We start from the raw sequence: 9,448 nt of genomic DNA, 5'->3' as shown, positions 1-9,448 counted from the left end.
ACACCAGGCCCAGAGCCAGGTATTGATCTGTGTCACCTTCCGATTACATGCCCCATTGTTCCCCGCAGCTGGCAGTGCAGAAGCAAACACTGCCTGTGCTCCTGATCCCTCAGCCAGTCGCCCCAAGGCTCTGAGGTCTCTCTTGGTTGCCCTCAGACTTCTTGTCGTTTGGATGTCAGCACTGGCCACTTGGAAGAGCAGCAATGCCATACTCATTATACTATGTACTAAAATACTGTACCAAATATATATATATATATATATATCACAGGCCGCACCAGACAAGGGGTGTTTCTAGTAAGATCCCAGACCCAGGCCCCAGGGAGGGAGCAGTGGGCTGGGCCCAGTCAGCATGTCGTGCCCTCTATTCCTGTGTGCTGTTTGCAGAGATGGGCAACACAACGAAATGGCAGAAATAACGCAGCTCTCTGTGCAGTCAGACATTCACCCTAACAGTGTCTGCAAAAGTGCTGGTTTGACTGGCTATTCACAAAAAGTGAAAGTCCTGACAACTGCTTCTGGCTATGCCCTATTTGCTAAAAGGCCGTACTCATTATACTATGTACTAAAATACTGTACCAAATATATTTATAGTATACTCAATATATTTAATACAGTGTGTTCTTTAAGGAGAGTAGAGCAATGAGTCTTGAATGTCTTAAAACAACTTATATCCCTGAAGTGGGGTTTAACAAAGGTTCTGAACTTACCTCTAATTCCAGTAATCCAAGTTCAGTTTTCAAAATGAAGGCAGTTGTGTAAACAGATTGTGCAATTATTTGCAGTTCCTGAAGTTCCAGAATGTGAAGTTACATTGTTTATGAGAGGAACATGAATATATAAATGTCAATCTAATTTTTTGGAAAAATAACTTATGCTTCTAAGTTAACCAAAGATATTTTGGAAATTTGATCCAGGGACACATTGGGTGAATGGGATGAGAAGTGAATATTTCCTTTCTCCATGATTAGTGTTATGCACAGTGTGTTATCTGACAATATCAGTCTGAAGTGTTACACTCATGTTCATTTTTGTCTGATCATTTGTTCCCCGGCTATTAAGCGTGTACAAATGTATAACTACAAACAGAAGAACAAATTGTTTGAAATGTGCTAAGTAGCTTTGAATTCTTCCTGTTCATAAAAGAAGCAGGTGAAATAACAAATAAGTTGTACCCTTCCCCCAGCAAAATGCCATTATCTGTAGGCACAAAATATCTAGGGGGGAAATTAAAATGGAAGTGTGTAATTATAGCAAAGTTATAACAAGCTGAAATGTTTTGTCACCACAAACAGACTAAGGGCTACATTTGGAAACATTAATATTTAAAGATATTCTTTAGGACATATCCAACAGCAAAATGTGAAACATCTTTGTCTACTTAACACATAAATATTTCAAGATGTCAATATTTTGTACGCATAGAGAAACACCTTAACTCACTGCAGGGAAATCAAGGGTAAATGTCTTTTAATGCTCACTGCACTGCCAAACTATTGGATTTCTAGGAGGTTTTTCAGATCTAGGAGAATTCACAACAATTGCACCTAATTTCATTTCAGGTTCTAATGTAGCCTTGACTTAAAAAAACAAACAAAAAAAAAATTACTCTAGAAAGTCAGTATCTCTGAGTCTGGAGCAAAATTAACAAACCAAAAAGGAGAAGATCTAACATGAAACTAAAGAAAATGAAATAGGCATATAATCTTTTAAGCAGTGAGGTACAGCCATTTTGTTTCTTTGATCATTCATTTCTTTCTTTCTTTCTTTTAAGGAATAATGATTGACTTTGCTGTGGCAGACAGTTTGTGGCAACTTAAAACACAAAGCATCAGTCACAAAGACGAAGTGGTCTGTAAGTTTGGAAATTCAAGCTTCTTTGTGTCCCATGTTTCCCTTCTTCAGGCTTTCCTACCAAGGATGAAAGGGATGGAAGTGCCATGTATTTGACAATCTGGTTTGCGTGCTTACTCAATGTATTTCTTCCTATCTGTCTCTTTAAAACACTCACTCAAATAGCTGAAACATTGACAAGATACATCTATAAAATCATTGCTTTTGTCATTGTTCATTACATACCTCATTCAATCATATTCAGTTATGGAAGTTGATGCAGTCTTCACTGACATTGAAATTAGAAGGATATGTTTATGTAGTTTGATATTAGAGAACCAATCTTCATTATGTTTCCCTGTTGGATAAGACAATATTAGCTTTTACTTGCCTGTGTTCTGTACATGTAACTTCCTCTGGAAGAATAAACAACAATGAAATACAGGAGGTGGAGAACAGTACTTCAGGGAATGATATGGGACTAGAGTGAGTTAAAAGTTGAACATAAGTCATAGAATCATAGAATGGTTTGGCTTGAAAGGGTCCTTAAAGATCATCTAGTTCCAATCCCCCTGCCATGGGCAGGGACACCTTCCACTAAATCAAGTTGCTCAAAGCCGCATCCAGCCTGGCCTTGAACACAGTCAACAGTGTCTCGGTTTTGGATGATATGAGAGAAATTGTAAATTCTGCCTTGGGATGTACAAATGGAAGAATGATGCCAGCAACATGGAGTAATTAGCTATAGTGTTGTTGAGGAGTTAGTGCTAGGTCTTTTTATGCTTATGGTCATCACACTTAAAAGAAAGATTTGGAAAGGTTGTGTGAGAACAGGAATGTGAATGTACAGTGATCTAGAAAATATGACCCAAGAGGGGAGGCTGGAGATATTGGAGTTGTCTCATCTAGATTGGAGAGAAAATTGGAGGAGAATACTGGCCTTCAGGCTTAAAAGAAAGCTTAGAAAACAAAAAAAAAATTCATTTTTTTTCTATGCTCATCCTGTGGAGGACAAAGGGTGGCAGGCTCAAATCAGAGTATAAGAAAATATGGTAAGCGTTAGGAAAATACTTTCAGCTCTGAAATGGGTTGCCTGTGATGCTTTCTGATTCCTATAATTGAACAGGTTTAAAAATAGTGTTAGAAAAATGTCCTTCAATAATGACTGAGATAGCCTTAGGCAAAAGGATGGTTCAGGTGACAGCTGGACAGCTCAGCCAGTCTATTTTTAATATGAATTAATTGACAGGAAATTCAGAATTAAACCCAAGGTCTAGGATTTTTACCCATCTGCACTATTAATGCTTTGTGGGTGCTATCTTCCGTTGTTCGGAGTGTCTTGTGTTTAGTTAGAGTAAGCCCTTAATATTATTCAGTTCCATTTGCTCAGTACCAACAAAGGTATTTTTGCTAAGAGTGAGTTTGTTTTTTCAATATTAAGTTCCACAAAATGCCTGGAGGATTTCCTCAGGACAGAAATAACATTTGGCAGATTTAGTGGAATTTCCCTGGGATAAGGGTAAATATTTGACGTGTCCCCGTAGGTAATGGAACCAATCTTGATAAGCTGTTTACCACCAATCCTCTAGATGATTGCTTCAGCTCAGGATAGAAGTTTAGAAAAATAAATTTTACTCCTCGTTTTTAAACAAATAAATAAATAATCCTTTTTAATACTTATCTATACAATTCTGAGCCTGCTTTCCCTGTTTTATCACCTGAAAGACAAGTGTGTATGTCACTTTTATCCTGTCTGAGTAGCTTATTATGGGATGTGCTACTGAAGAACTATATTAAAAACTAACCACAGCTGTACCATTGCATGTTAGGGAGGAGGCTCATTCTTGTCAATTCAGTAGAAATGACAAAGCTATGGAAAGTAATGCACACGTCAAGTTGAAAATATTGTAGAAAGTCAGAGTCCCCTTGTGTTTTACTAGTAAAATTCTTTTCGGGTTAAAATCTTTTTAGATACAAAGTCAGTATCACTCTAAGTAAGAAAAGTGATTGTTGTTGCTATTACATGTGACAGTTACTCATTCCATCTCCTAAGAGCTTCAGAATGAGAAATCCAAAGAATTGTCAAGGGATCCCTTGGGGTCAATGGAGCTCTTCTGGTCATTCTAGCCAGAGTGTTTCCATATTAGAGGACCTACTTCTCAGAACAAGTGAAAATGAGGCTTGCAAAGAACTGAAATATCAAGACTTTACTGTTTTACAGATGTCATTGTGCCCCTTTCTCATGTGTTTAACATATTTTTGAAAGCTTTACCATAAGGAGGGGAAAAGGATGAAATCTTGGGGTAATGGATGTTATCAGACATGTCCTGCAGCATGAATTATGAAAACTGGCTCTTTCACCTTTCCTTGAATCTTCAGAATTTGGGTTTGGTTTGGTTCAGCTCATGTTATGCATGGGAGATGACAGGACTCCTAAAGGATGTTCTTATAAAAATCTCATTCTCATTTAATGGTCAAAATTTAATTTAGTAGTGATCTCTAAAAAATGTGATTTTGAGCACTTATATTTAGAGTTTATTCAGTTGCTGTAATGCAGTCAATATTGTTGACATTTGTTTATATTATGCTGTGGACACTAATTTGATTTAACACCACCAAACTCAATTAGAAGCAATTAATTCTCACTATTATTTCAGTAACACAAGTATATGAATATAATGAGAATATACTGAGAAGCTTTGAAAACCTGGGTAGCCATTATCAGTTAAATGCATTTTAGTGTGGCAGTAACCATCTGGATTTCCCTAGTTACCCCTGTATGGTCTGCCTAAGTGCTCTAGAAAGACTATTATCGTTGATTAGTTTGGAAGCGCAGTTAATTCATTACCCTCCAGGAAGCCAGAAAGTGTTTAAAAGCTTTTAATAGCTCTCATAAAAAAAAGAATAAAATTACAGGCCACCATGAAAACATTGAATAATAAGTGACCAAAGTACTCCTACCAGTGGAGTTTTCAGATTTATGTATTGACAGGGAACATTAACAACTGGAGTTAGTTTCCTTGTGTCATGGAGTGCATAGTATATGCATGAAAAGATGCCACTGACCGTGCTTAGATGTTGCAAGATGAAGCTGCTTTCTGGAAAGAAAAAAAAAAAAAAACCAAACCCAAAAAAACCCCAAGAAACCTCACAGGCATAGAAAAGGATTATCTAAAAGGTTTTTCAAATTTCGTTTACACAACATGATGAGTGTCTCCAACGTCTAATTTAGGTAGGATCTTTGATTTAGTTTATTCTACTTAAACTGGGATTACCTCAGTCTTTCATTGTAGCTATGCAGTTTCTCCTTAAGCTAAGCTATGGTTCCTTGAAGATAATAGGTCTCAAAAAGTTACCTTTTCTTCAGGCTTTATGAATTTTCCTAGTGATGAGATGCAGAAAGAATTTGCCCCAGCTTTTCTGAGTTCTGTGCAGGACAGATATGAGGTAATGTCAGGCAGCCTTATATGACCTTCCTGGTTGTACTGGGCTTGCTGAGCCCCACAGCAGCCCTCCCAGCACTGTGCTGGTGTTGGTAGCTGGGAAGGTGGTGATAACACACCAGTGCTCTGGCCACTGCTAAGCAGCTCTCGCACAGCATCAGGGCTGGCTCTCCAGCCTCCCCACCAGTAGGCTGGGGGTGGGTAAGATCTTGGGAGGGGACACAGCCAGGACAGCTGACCCAAAGTGACCAAAGGCATATCCCACACCATATGATGTCTGCTCAGATATAACAGCTAAGAGAAAGGAGGAGGAAGGGGGGGGGGCATTCATTATTTATGACATTTGTCTTCCAGAGCAACTGTTATGTGTACAGAAGCCCTGCTTCCCGGGAGGTGGCCAAACATCACCAGCTGATGGGAAGTAGAAAATAACATTTTTTGTTTTCCATTGCTTCCATGTGCATGACTTTTGCTATTGCTTCATTAAACTGACTTTATCTTGACCCATAAGTGGTTTTTTTTCATTGTATGATCTTCTCCCCCATTCTGCTGAGAAGGGGAGTGATTAGAGTGGCTTGGTGGGCAGCAGGCATCCAGCCAAGGTCAACCCACCACACTGGTCCTTTATTTCCTAAAAAGAAGCATGAATGGAAAAATCAAAGAATGTGAAATGTGAAAGGAAAAAGCAGCTAGAACTGGTTGCTTGCATTAATCTGTGTGAGAATGATGGACTCGGCTGGTCGTTCAGCCCATGGAAATCTGAAATAGCTGCTGGAAAAGACACTGGATTGTTGGGAGCTCTGTTCAGAGATGAACATATAGTGCTACATATTAAAGTTTGTTTTAATGAACAGCAGAAGAGAATTTTTACAAACTGGACCAGTGAAGATGGTACATCACCTCTGTCATCTTCCTCCTCTTTTTTTTTCTTTGTATTTACCATAAAGAACTCCCTTTTTTGGTCCCTAACTCTGTTCACGCAATGTGTTGGGAAAGATGGGGACAGTGGAGAACAGGGAACACTGATATTCTCAGAATACTAAAAGTACATAAAAAGTGCACCATGAATAAGCAGAACAAAATGTCCTCACAGTTTTAGACAGTTCTTTTCAGGTTTTGGTATGCCCCTTGAATGAATTCATGATGCTAGCAGTCATCTCTGAGTTCTTCTCTACAATTTGTCAGAAAGTCTCAATGCTTCCAAAATAAAGGCATCTCCACTGGTGGTTCATGTTCCTGTACAAAATAGCTACAGAAGTGGCTAGAAGCCAGAGTTAAATGGCTCTGAGAAATGCCAAGAGGAATCAGAGTATTTCAGAAGATAAGTGAAAGCAGGTCTTGGAATTCGTGACTGAATCCAGATTGTCCCTGTGGTATCACTGTAGAATTGCCAGCATCCTTCCCTATTTCTGAGGACAGCAAAACTTCCATGTAATTTACATGTGATGCCATATTTGCTCTCATCTTCCTGACAGCAACCATAGGTCCTTGTCTATGTAGTGCTGAAAAAGGAGGGCACTGGAGAACTTACTGCATGCACTTAAACATTGTGCAGTGTGCTGGATATGCAGAGCACCAATGTTAAAATAATTTACATCTCCAGGCTTACAGATGGACAAGTAAACTCCCTCAGGCCTTCTTAGGGGTTGCATGTGTGTATTTTGCCATCAGTTCATTACAGTGGTACCATTTTTGAGACAAAAATATGGATGTCTGACAGACTGCAGCTAAAAAAAACCTAAAACACTGTTAGTAGCTCTTAGGCTTGGAGTCCTATGATTGTTCAGCTATTAGACTGTGCTGATATTTAGGCTGCTAGGATGCTGCTCACTTAGTGAAGTTTTCTTACGTGAAGATCCACTGTTATGAGGCCCAATTCATTGTTACCTGATGAACTGGAATTCCTTCAGTTGACTTAAATGGCATTATGTACGTGGGCCAAAATTAAGAGTCCAAGAGTAGTGGTATCATGGAAGCAGGGAAGTAGTTGAAAGTCCTAAGAAGGTGTTTTCCTGTGAAGCTAATTTTACCAAAGGGGAAGGAACAGAGAAGGAGCGGCTGTCGTGAATCCTGTGGATCTGGATGTATTACAAGTAGTAATGCAATTTCTATAAAAAGCCCAGAAGGGGAAATTTATACTGCATAGTTAACCAATGTGCATAAAATCTGCACTCGGGACAGACACCCACTCCATTAATTGGTAGTCACATAATCATTTTTCAAAGAACACAATGTAATATCAGAAATCTTTTTTTTCCTCTCTTCTGCTAGGGAGTGCTACTGTGGGAATGGCAGGCAAACAGTTTTTCAAAATCATTTATATGTCAGCTATGAAGTGAATGAGGCAAAACTGTGAAATGAACTGAAACTTGTTTTGCAGATGATCAGTCTTCCATTTATCATCTTCCCCTTTGGGATAAAAGGCATGGACTGAAACAGGAAAGAAAGGAGACGATTAAAGAAGTCTAAGCAAAAAGTCTGCCCTGGCTTGTGCCAGCTGTCAGCTCCTATCCATTGGCCTTGCTGCTGGAAGAATCACTGGGACCACTCGCAACCCACCAATGCTGTAGGAACACAATTTTGGAAATGGGGTGCTTGCAATTGTTTTATAGCCAAAGAAGACAAAACTCCCCTGCAGCTTAAGGTGAATGAAAATTAGTGCAGGGCTGAGCATCATAAGAATGAATTAGGATGTTCTTTTTCGTTGTATTTTAGATGTGAAATTAAAGTGTGCAAGACCTTTGTGTTATACTCTTAGGCCTGAGATTACCTGATGACATAAAACATGATGACATAAATAGTGCTCATTTATGTCACTATAAAGTTAAGTTTATAGTGGTACCATCAGTACTACCATTTATGCTATCTAAGCTCAGCTTTACTAATTGTATCACCATAAAGTTATTTTATAGTCATATAAACAGTACAGATGATGCTGTCAGACATTGGTATTAATGCTGCAAATAAACCTACAAACACTTTATCCAGGTATCTTTTATGGTGCTAATATGCAAACATTAAGGGCAAACTCACCATTGTAATCTGTGATCCTGTGGCCAGTTATTTTTATCACCACAGAATGAGACAGGAGTGTCTTTCTTCTGGCTGAAATATTATTATACTGTCTGGGGACCTCCAAGCAGGAGAAGTTCAGTTTCTGGGTGAGGTGCTGGTATAAATCTGTAGCTTCTTTTTTTGCTGGAAGACTTAGTGGAAGTCTAGTTGGGAGAGCAATCTTTCCTACCAGATAGTATATTGTGGCTTTGTTGTTTCCTGAACATAGCAGAAAGCAAAAAAAGAAAGAGCTTCTCTGTGACAGTTAATACTGTGCCATGTTGCCAGATTCCTGTCTCACCTATGCTTCCAATATGTTTCTTGGGTGGGAGAATACCTCAGACCTGTAATGGAAGAATAAAAGAGAAATTCTTGTGTCTCATACACATTTACTGTTAATTTGCATCTCTGTCATAAAGCTGGCTAAAAAAAACCCCCAAAGTTAGGCAAAGACCATGATAGGTTATATCTATCCAGCAGCAGAAGCAGTGAGAGAATGCAGGGGTGCAGATGGTTAGTTTATGGCTTAAGGGTTATTAAGCTTAGGAATGGATGATACAGTTGCTCATGCAGTATGATCACAAAAGACTTTTTTCTGTAAAAAATCAGGATTACTGAAATTAAGTGAAAAAATCAAGAAGGAGAGGGAAAAAAAAAAGACTAAATCAGGGGGGTCAGCTGCAGGTGTTGATTAATCTTGCAGGAAATCCAAAGTTCAAGTGTTTCAAGGTCTGGGACATACTGAAGCAAACCTCAGGTTTCTTCCCCAGGATTCAGAGATAAGCACCTGTCTTTTCTCCCAGAGGCTCGCAGGTGATGCAAGGGCAGACCAAGGGGGACACTGCTCTCAGTGCTATGGTGCAGATGGGCACTGACTTAGTGCAGTGATGATGGGCTGGAACCCATATCAAGATACCTTATCACTGTTGGTCCTGACTACAAGAAGGAAGAGCAAGTTGAATCAGGGAAAGGAGAAGTGCTCTGAGACACCAAGACAGGTAAGGAGACTCAGCAGAAATTATTGTCTCTTGTCATGGACTGTGCTGAGAAGTTAGGGTAACAACTTATATGAGATGCTTCATTTTTCATATGGCTAAAATGAGGAAGAAGAAGTCATC

The sequence above is a fragment of the Falco punctatus genome (genome assembly GCF_963210335.1).
Source record: "Falco punctatus genome assembly, chromosome: 1".
NCBI classification, from domain to species: domain Eukaryota; kingdom Metazoa; phylum Chordata; class Aves; order Falconiformes; family Falconidae; genus Falco; species Falco punctatus.
Note: the sequence above shows the minus strand (reverse complement) of the source record.